Below are 8,589 nucleotides of genomic sequence, written 5' to 3' on the forward strand. Positions count from 1 at the left end.
TTGTTCAATGTCGCCTCGTGCTGCTCTCTTCTACAAGCCGCCTTTGCATCTACTTAATGGCATTTAGCATATCGATGCACTCGCCAAAACCACTCAATTCAAGTGGCATGATTTTAGAGGTCTCAATGGTTTTCTGTCCTTCGTCTGTTTCCTCTGAACTGAATCGCAAACCCAGTTCTCTGCGATGCCAATCAGCTGGTAAAGTTGAAACACATGCCTTGCGGTTTCGTCCATTCCTTGCACTAATTCACCACCCTGGTCCAGACGAGAATGACAAGCATGTCAGAAACCGCATCACGACTCAGACATAGTCCTCTACTATTAGGACGGATACCACCGATTGTGAATAACCTCAGAGAGAGAGACACGTGACAGACAGTCGCCGTGGACTCGATGGGCTGAACGGCTTCTGTCTGCGCGAGAATGATGCTACGTGTTTATGCCGTCCCACTGCCTGTCTCTGGGACAGAGAGGCTGAGGGAGCAAAACTGCTTCATTTTTAACCGTCCCTTCCGTGTTGGATGCCTGCAGTCCCTCAGCTCAGGGCCGTGGGGATGACTCTCAGTGAGTGAAGGTTTCACTCGGATTCTCTTCATCTGGGACACTTGGGGCTCAGATGTTAACTGCTGAGCGATCGCAGCAAAGAAAGCGATGCCCACTTTGCAATAGACTTTCCGTAAGATTGCTGGGTGAAGACGATTTCTGAACACCAAGAAGGCTGCACAACAATGTGAATTTACCTGGGAGAAGAGTTCTCGGTGTCCATTTCTTTCTGCCCTGCCAGCACAGCATCTTTCTATCTCTCCGATAACAGACCCTTGGACAAAGTTCACAATCAAAGTTGTTCATGTTCCCCGCATTAATATAACTGACACCTCTCACCCCAAGGGTTTCAGAGAGAGACAGAGAGAGAGAGAGCAGAAGATCGAATGGACTCTACCCGCCCCCACCCTACACCCCGTCCCACCCCCCAGAACAACGTCCAAGTAGAAATAAAATGGTTTAATTATCCACCAGTGGGGGTAGTCCAGTTCCTGGGGATGAGACAAATATCAGCGCCCCGGGGACAGAATGACAAGCAGATGTTCTGGAAACGCTTTGCTGCTTGCAATTCTTGCAGCAACGTGGTATGTACTTCATACTGAGCAAGTTTCAGCTGGCTCAGAGTCTCCGATGTACATTGCTGTGTTTGCCGCCAGCTCACAGAGAGAACAATAGGAAGGACGTAGGAGTGAATAACGATCCGCGTGAGAGGGCGAATAACTGTTAATGGAGACTGTTAGCGGCTAACAATACGTAGTGTGTCATAGCAGACGAGGTGATAACAAGGAGTCGTTTGTGTGGTAGGGGTCAAGGACATGGGGGAGTTCAGGCCCTAAAGTTATGGAACTCGATATTGAAGACCGGAGGGCTGTAAGGTCTCCAAGTGGAAAATGAGGTGTTGTTCTTTCATCTGGAGCGAGAACACTGCTGCAAGCCTGAGACAGAGATGTTGGCCAGGGAACAGGGTGATGTGTTAAAGTGGCAGGCAACCGCAAGGCCAGGGCCTTTTTCCTGCGGGCAAAACCGGGATGTTCTGCGAAGCAGTCACCCAGTTTATGCTTCATGCTACATTGGGGAAATGACACTGTGAGCAGCGAATGCAGCGGACTAGGTTGTGGCAAAAGTGCTGCTTCACCTGGCAGGTATGTTTGAGCCCTTGGATATTCAGGAGGGAGCAGGTAAATGGGCAGGTGTTACACATTCGGCGGTTGCAGGGGAAAGTGCCTTGGCACTATGGGAGGTGGGTATGGGGTGTTGCGAGTGAAGGAAGAGTGGAACCGAGGTGGAACCCCTGGCACAACGGGTGCGTGTTGGGACCATAACCCAGCTGAGAACGCATTCTCTCCTATTCATTCAATGTCGTCTTTAGCAGCTTTCCGGTATAACAGCGCTCTGTTCTGCACCTCGCCTTCTCATCTGCTTCCGAAAACAGCTTGGACATAAATATTTCCCAGTGATATACTGGCCCAATGTGCACAGTCGCGTTGATACACTCGTGGAGGTTTGCGTGGTCTTCTCCTGTTCTCTGTATCCTTTGTTGAGGAGGGCAATGCTTGTCACTGGCCACTCGGGTGTCAGAGAAAAGTTTCGAAGCAAAATGGTTGAATTATCTGCCAGTGGAGAAAGCCCGGTTCCTGGGGACGGGGCAAACAGCAGCAGGGAGACTGAATGAGAAGCAGCTGTTCGGGAAACTCTTTGCCGCTTGCAATTCTCAGAGCAATCTCAAATGTATTTTATACTGAGCAAGTCTCAGGTCACGCAAGCGGTGTGGGTCGTCAGGAGCGCTCTGGCCCACTGGCTCGTTGGTCTAGGCGTATGATTCTCGCTTAGGGTCCTTTCCAGTGCCGAGTTGCGAGAGGTCCCGCGTTGAAATCCCGGACGAGCCCGCGTTTTTTTAACTTGACTTGTGCAAAACTGCCTGATTAATTTTCTCAAAAAACGCCTTCGTGAAACGAGGTTGGGCTGTCTGGAGTACGAATGAGGCAGAAGACAGGGAAGTGAAATGGTTGGAGATAGTGTTCAACAGGTTGACGTGAGTGGTGCGGTGTTTGAGGAATGTCAGCAATCAAGGTAGATTGGAAAATTGGAACAGCTCTCCTGGGAGAAGCGAACTTTTCCAAGTCATGAGGGATCTAGAAACAGGAAATAATGTTGTGAAAATGCTCCCACACCTGAAAGGATCCACAACGATTCGGCAGAATTTTAAAGTCACGAGGTAAAGAAGGAAAAGTGACATGAGGAAGAACGTTTTCGTTACAGGGAGTGGTTAGGGTCAGTAAGTCCCTGTCTGACACTGACAAAGAGGAAGATTCAATGGACACAAGAGGGAATTCGGTGGTCACGTTCAGATGTGCAGATTTACGCTGAGAAGGCGAGAGAATGAAACGAATAGAGACACACGTTTACGAAAGTGTAGAACCAGCAGAGCGAAGGTGGGCCGCATGGCCTCCGTCTGCGCTGTGACACATGTTGTGATTCAGTGTGAAATCACAGTTCGACCAACAGAGTGTGGGAATTTAGAAATAAGTTTATATTTACACAGCCTCCATACGTCTGCGAAACAGCATATTACACGACAGCAGTGGAGGTCTTTGACATCAGGCTCGAAGGTGCCTGCCGCGTGCCAGACGAAAACCTGAAGTGTTCTGTGGAAGGTGCGCCGCGTGCGGCAGCAGAGTGGCGCAGCGGGAGCGTGCTGGGCCCGTAACCCAGAGGTCGATGGATCGAAACCATCCTCTGCTATTGTTCAATGTCGCCTCGTGCTGCTCTCTTCTACAAGCCGCCTTTGCATCTACTTAATGGCATTTAGTATATCGATGCACTCGCCAAATCCACTCAATTCAAGTGGCATGATTTTAGAGGTCTCAATGGTTTTCTGTCCTTCGTCTGTTTCCTCTGAACTGAATCGCAAACCCAGTTCTCTGCGATGCCAATCAGCTGGTAAAGTTGAAACACACATGCCTTGCGGTTTCGTCCATTCCTTGCACTAATTCGCCACCCTGGTCCAGACGAGAATGACAAGCATGTCAGAAACCGCATCACGACTCAGACATAGTCCTCTACTATTAGGACGGATACCACCGATTGTGAATAACCTCAGAGAGAGAGACACGTGACAGACAGTCGCCGTGGACTCGATGGGCTGAACGGCTTCTGTCTGCGCGAGAATGATGCTACGTGTTTATGCCGTCCCACTGCCTGTCTCTGGGACAGAGAGGCTGAGGGAGCAAAACTGCTTCATTTTTAACCGCCCCTTCCGTGTTGGATGCCTGCAGTCCCTCAGCTCAGGGCCGTGGGGATGACTCTCAGTGAGTGAAGGTTTCACTCGGATTCTCTTCATCTGGGACACTTGGGGCTCAGATGTTAACTGCTGCGCGATCGCAGCAAAGAAAGCGATGCCCACTTTGCAATAGACTTTCCGTAAGATTGCTGGGTGAAGACGATTTCTGAACACCAAGAAGGCTGCACAACAATGTGAATTTACCTGGGCGAAGAGTTCTCGGTGTCCATTTCTTTCTGTCCTGCCAGCACAGCATCTTTCTATCTCTCCGATAACAGACCCTTGGACAAAGTTCACAATCAAAGTTGTTCATGTTCCCCGCATTAATGTAACTGACACCTCTCACCCCAAGGGTTTCAGAGAGAGACAGAGAGAGAGAGCAGAAGATCGAATGGACTCTACCCGCCCCCACCCTACACCCCGTCCCACCCCCCAGAACAACGTCCAAGTAGAAATAAAATGGTTTAATTATCCACCAGTGGAGGTAGTCCAGTTCCTGGGGATGAGACAAATATCAGCGCCCCGGGGACAGAATGACAAGCAGATGTTCTGGAAACGCTTTGCTGCTTGCAATTCTTGCAGCAACGTGGTATGTACTTCATACTGAGCAAGTTTCAGCTGGCTCAGAGTCTCCGATGGACATTGCTGTGTTTGCCGCCAGCTCAGAGAGAGAACAATAGGAAGGACGTGGGAGTGAATAACGATCCGCGTGAGAGGGCGAATAACTGTTAATGGAGACTGTTAGCGGCTAACAATACGTAGTGTGTCATAGCAGACGAGGTGATAACAAGGAGTCGTTTGTGTGGTAGGGGTCAAGGACATGGGGGAGTTCAGGCCCTAAAGTTATGGAACTCGATATTGAAGACCGGAGGGCTGTAAGGTCTCCAAGTGGAAAATGAGGTGTTGTTCTTTCATCTGGAGCGAGAACACTGCTGCAAGCCTGAGACAGAGATGTTGGCCAGGGAACAGGGTGATGTGTTAAAGTGGCAGGCAACCGCAAGGCCAGGGCCTTTTTCCTGCGGGCAAAACCGGGATGTTCTGCGAAGCAGTCACCCAGTTTATGCTTCATGCTACATTGGGGAAATGACACTGTGAGCAGCGAATGCAGCGGACTAGGTTGTGGCAAAAGTGCTGCTTCACCTGGCAGGTATGTTTGAGCCCTTGGATATTCAGGAGGGAGCAGGTAAATGGGCAGGTGTTACACATTCGGCGGTTGCAGGGGAAAGTGCCTTGGCGCTATGGGAGGTGGGTGTGGGGTGTTGCGAGTGAAGGAAGAGTGGAACCGAGGTGGAACCCCTGGCACAACGGGTGCGTGTTGGGACCATAACCCAGCTGAGAACGCATTCTCTCCTATTCATTCAATGTCGTCTTTAGCAGCTTTCCGGTATAACAGCGCTCTGTTCTGCACCTCGCCTTCTCATCTGCTTCCGAAAACAGCTTGGACATAAATATTTCCCAGTGATATACTGGCCCAATGTGCACAGTCGCGTTGATACACTATTGGAGGTTTGCGTGGTCTTCTCCTGTTCTCTGTATCCTTTGTTGAGGAGGGCAATGCTTGTCACTGGCCACTCGGGTGTCAGAGAAAAGTTTCGAAGCAAAATGGTTGAATTATCTGCCAGTGGAGAGAGCCCGGTTCCTGGGGACGGGGCAAACAGCAGCAGGGAGACTGAATGAGAAGCAGCTGTTCGGGAAACTCTTTGCCGCTTGCAATTCTCAGAGCAATCTCAAATGTATTTTATACTGAGCAAGTCTCAGGTCACGCAAGCGGTGTGGGTCGTCAGTGGCGCTCTGGCCCACTGGCTCGTTGGTCTAGGCGTATGATTCTCGCTTAGGGTCCTTTCCAGTGCCGACTTGCGAGAGGTCCCGGGTTCAAATCCCGGACGAGCCCGCGTTTTTTTAACTTGACAGGAAATAATGTTGTGAAAATGCTCCCACACCTGAAAGGATCCACAACGATTCGGCAGAATTTTAAAGTCACGAGGTAAAGAAGGAAAAGTGACATGAGGAAGAACGTTTTCGTTACAGGGAGTGGTTAGGGTCAGTAAGTCCCTGTCTGACACTGACAAAGAGGAAGATTCAATGGACACAAGAGGGAATTCGGTGGTCACGTTCAGATGTGCAGATTTACGCTGAGAAGGCGAGAGAATGAAACGAATAGAGACACACGTTTACTTAAGTGTAGAACCAGCAGAGCGAAGGTGGGCCGCATGGCCTCCGTCTGCGCTGTGACACATGTTGTGATTCAGTGTGAAATCACAGTTCGACCAACAGAGTGTGGGAATTTAGAAATAAGTTTATATTTACACAGTCTCCATACGTCTGCGAAACAGCATATTACACGACAGCAGTGGAGGTCTTTGACATCAGGCTCGAAGGTGCCTGCCGCGTGCCAGACGAAAACCTGAAGTGTTCTGTGGAAGGTGCGCCGCGTGCGGCAGCAGAGTGGCGCAGCGGGAGCGTGCTGGGCCCATAACCCAGAGGTCGATGGATCGAAACCATCCTCTGCTATTGTTCAATGTCGCCTCGTGCTGCTCTCTTCTACAAGCCGCCTTTGCATCTACTTAATGGCATTTAGTATATCGATGCACTCGCCAAATCCACTCAATTCAAGTGGCATGGTTTTAGAGGTCTCAATGGTTTTCTGTCCTTCGTCTGTTTCCTCTGAACTGAATCGCAAACCCAGTTCTCTGCGATGCCAATCAGCTGGTAAAGTTGAAACACATGCCTTGCGGTTTCGTCCATTCCTTGCACTAATTCGCCACCCTGGTCCAGACGAGAATGACAAGCATGTCAGAAACCGCATCACGACTCAGACATAGTCCTCTACTATTAGGACGGATACCACCGATTGTGAATAACCTCAGAGAGAGAGACACGTGACAGACAGTCGCCGTGGACTCGATGGGCTGAACGGCTTCTGTCTGCGCGAGAATGATGCTACGTGTTTATGCCGTCCCACTGCCTGTCTCTGGGACAGAGAGGCTGAGGGAGCAAAACTGCTTCATTTTTAACCGTCCCTTCCGTGTTGGATGCCTGCAGTCCCTCAGCTCAGGGCCGTGGGGATGACTCTCAGTGAGTGAAGGTTTCACTCGGATTCTCTTCATCTGGGACACTTGGGGCTCAGATGTTAACTGCTGCGCGATCGCAGCAAAGAAAGCGATGCCCACTTTGCAATAGACTTTCCGTAAGATTGCTGGGTGAAGACGATTTCTGAACACCAAGAACGCTGCACAACAATTTACCTGGGCGAAGAGTTCTCGGTGTCCATTTCTTTCTGTCCTGCCAGCACAGCATCTTTCTATCTCTCCGATAACAGACCCTTGGACAAAGTTCACAATCAAAGTTGTTCATGTTCCCCGCATTAATGTAACTGACACCTCTCACCCCAAGGGTTTCAGAGAGAGACAGAGAGAGAGAGCAGAAGATCGAATGGACTCTACCCGCCCCCACCCTACACCCCGTCCCACCCCCCAGAACAACGTCCAAGTAGAAATAAAATGGTTTAATTATCCACCAGTGGGGGTAGTCCAGTTCCTGGGGATGAGACAAATATCAGCGCCCCGGGGACAGAATGACAAGCAGATGTTCTGGAAACGCTTTGCTGCTTGCAATTCTTGCAGCAACGTGGTATGTACTTCATACTGAGCAAGTTTCAGCTGGCTCAGAGTCTCCGATGGACATTGCTGTGTTTGCCGCCAGCTCAGAGAGAGAACAATAGGAAGGACGTGGGAGTGAATAACGATCCGCGTGAGAGGGCGAATAACTGTTAATGGAGACTGTTAGCGGCTAACAATACGTAGTGTGTCATAGCAGACGAGGTGATAACAAGGAGTCGTTTGTGTGGTAGGGGTCAAGGACATGGGGGAGTTCAGGCCCTAAAGTTATGGAACTCGATATTGAAGACCGGAGGGCTGTAAGGTCTCCAAGTGGAAAATGAGGTGTTGTTCTTTCATCTGGAGCGAGAACACTGCTGCAAGCCTGAGACAGAGATGTTGGCCAGGGAACAGGGTGATGTGTTAAAGTGGCAGGCAACCGCAAGGCCAGGGCCTTTTTCCTGCGGGCAAAACCGGGATGTTCTGCGAAGCAGTCACCCAGTTTATGCTTCATGCTACATTGGGGAAATGACACTGTGAGCAGCGAATGCAGCGGACTAGGTTGTGGCAAAAGTGCTGCTTCACCTGGCAGGTATGTTTGAGCCCTTGGATATTCAGGAGGGAGCAGGTAAATGGGCAGGTGTTACACATTCGGCGGTTGCAGGGGAAAGTGCCTTGGCACTATGGGAGGTGGGTGTGGGGTGTTGCGAGTGAAGGAAGAGTGGAACCGAGGTGGAACCCCTGGCACAACGGGTGCGTGTTGGGACCATAACCCAGCTGAGAACGCATTCTCTCCTATTCATTCAATGTCGTCTTTAGCAGCTTTCCGGTATAACAGCGCTCTGTTCTGCACCTCGCCTTCTCATCTGCTTCCGAAAACAGCTTGGACATAAATATTTCCCAGTGATATACTGGCCCAATGTGCACAGTCGCGTTGATACACTATTGGAGGTTTGCGTGGTCTTCTCCTGTTCTCTGTATCCTTTGTTGAGGAGGGCAATGCTTGTCACTGGCCACTCGGGTGTCAGAGAAAAGTTTCGAAGCAAAATGGTTGAATTATCTGCCAGTGGAGAGAGCCCGGTTCCTGGGGACGGGGCAAACAGCAGCAGGGAGACTGAATGAGAAGCAGCTGTTCGGGAAACTCTTTGCCGCTTGCAATTCTCAGAGCAA

The 8,589-nt window shown here is 50.3% G+C and overlaps 1 non-coding gene across 1 annotated transcript; it reads left to right on the top strand.

Annotated features, from left to right (window-relative positions):
* The first annotated feature begins 3,213 nt into the window (after nt 1–3,213).
* On the top strand, nt 3,214–3,285 carry trnat-cgu (transfer RNA threonine (anticodon CGU)). The gene has a single exon. It is a non-coding gene; the product is annotated as a tRNA-Thr (tRNA).
* The last annotated feature ends 5,304 nt before the right edge of the window (nt 3,286–8,589 follow it).

The sequence above is a fragment of the Chiloscyllium plagiosum genome, unplaced genomic scaffold (assembly GCF_037043375.1).
Source record: "Chiloscyllium plagiosum isolate Xiang-an unplaced genomic scaffold, Cpla_swu_hap1 HiC_scaffold_27, whole genome shotgun sequence".
NCBI lineage: Eukaryota > Metazoa > Chordata > Chondrichthyes > Orectolobiformes > Hemiscylliidae > Chiloscyllium > Chiloscyllium plagiosum.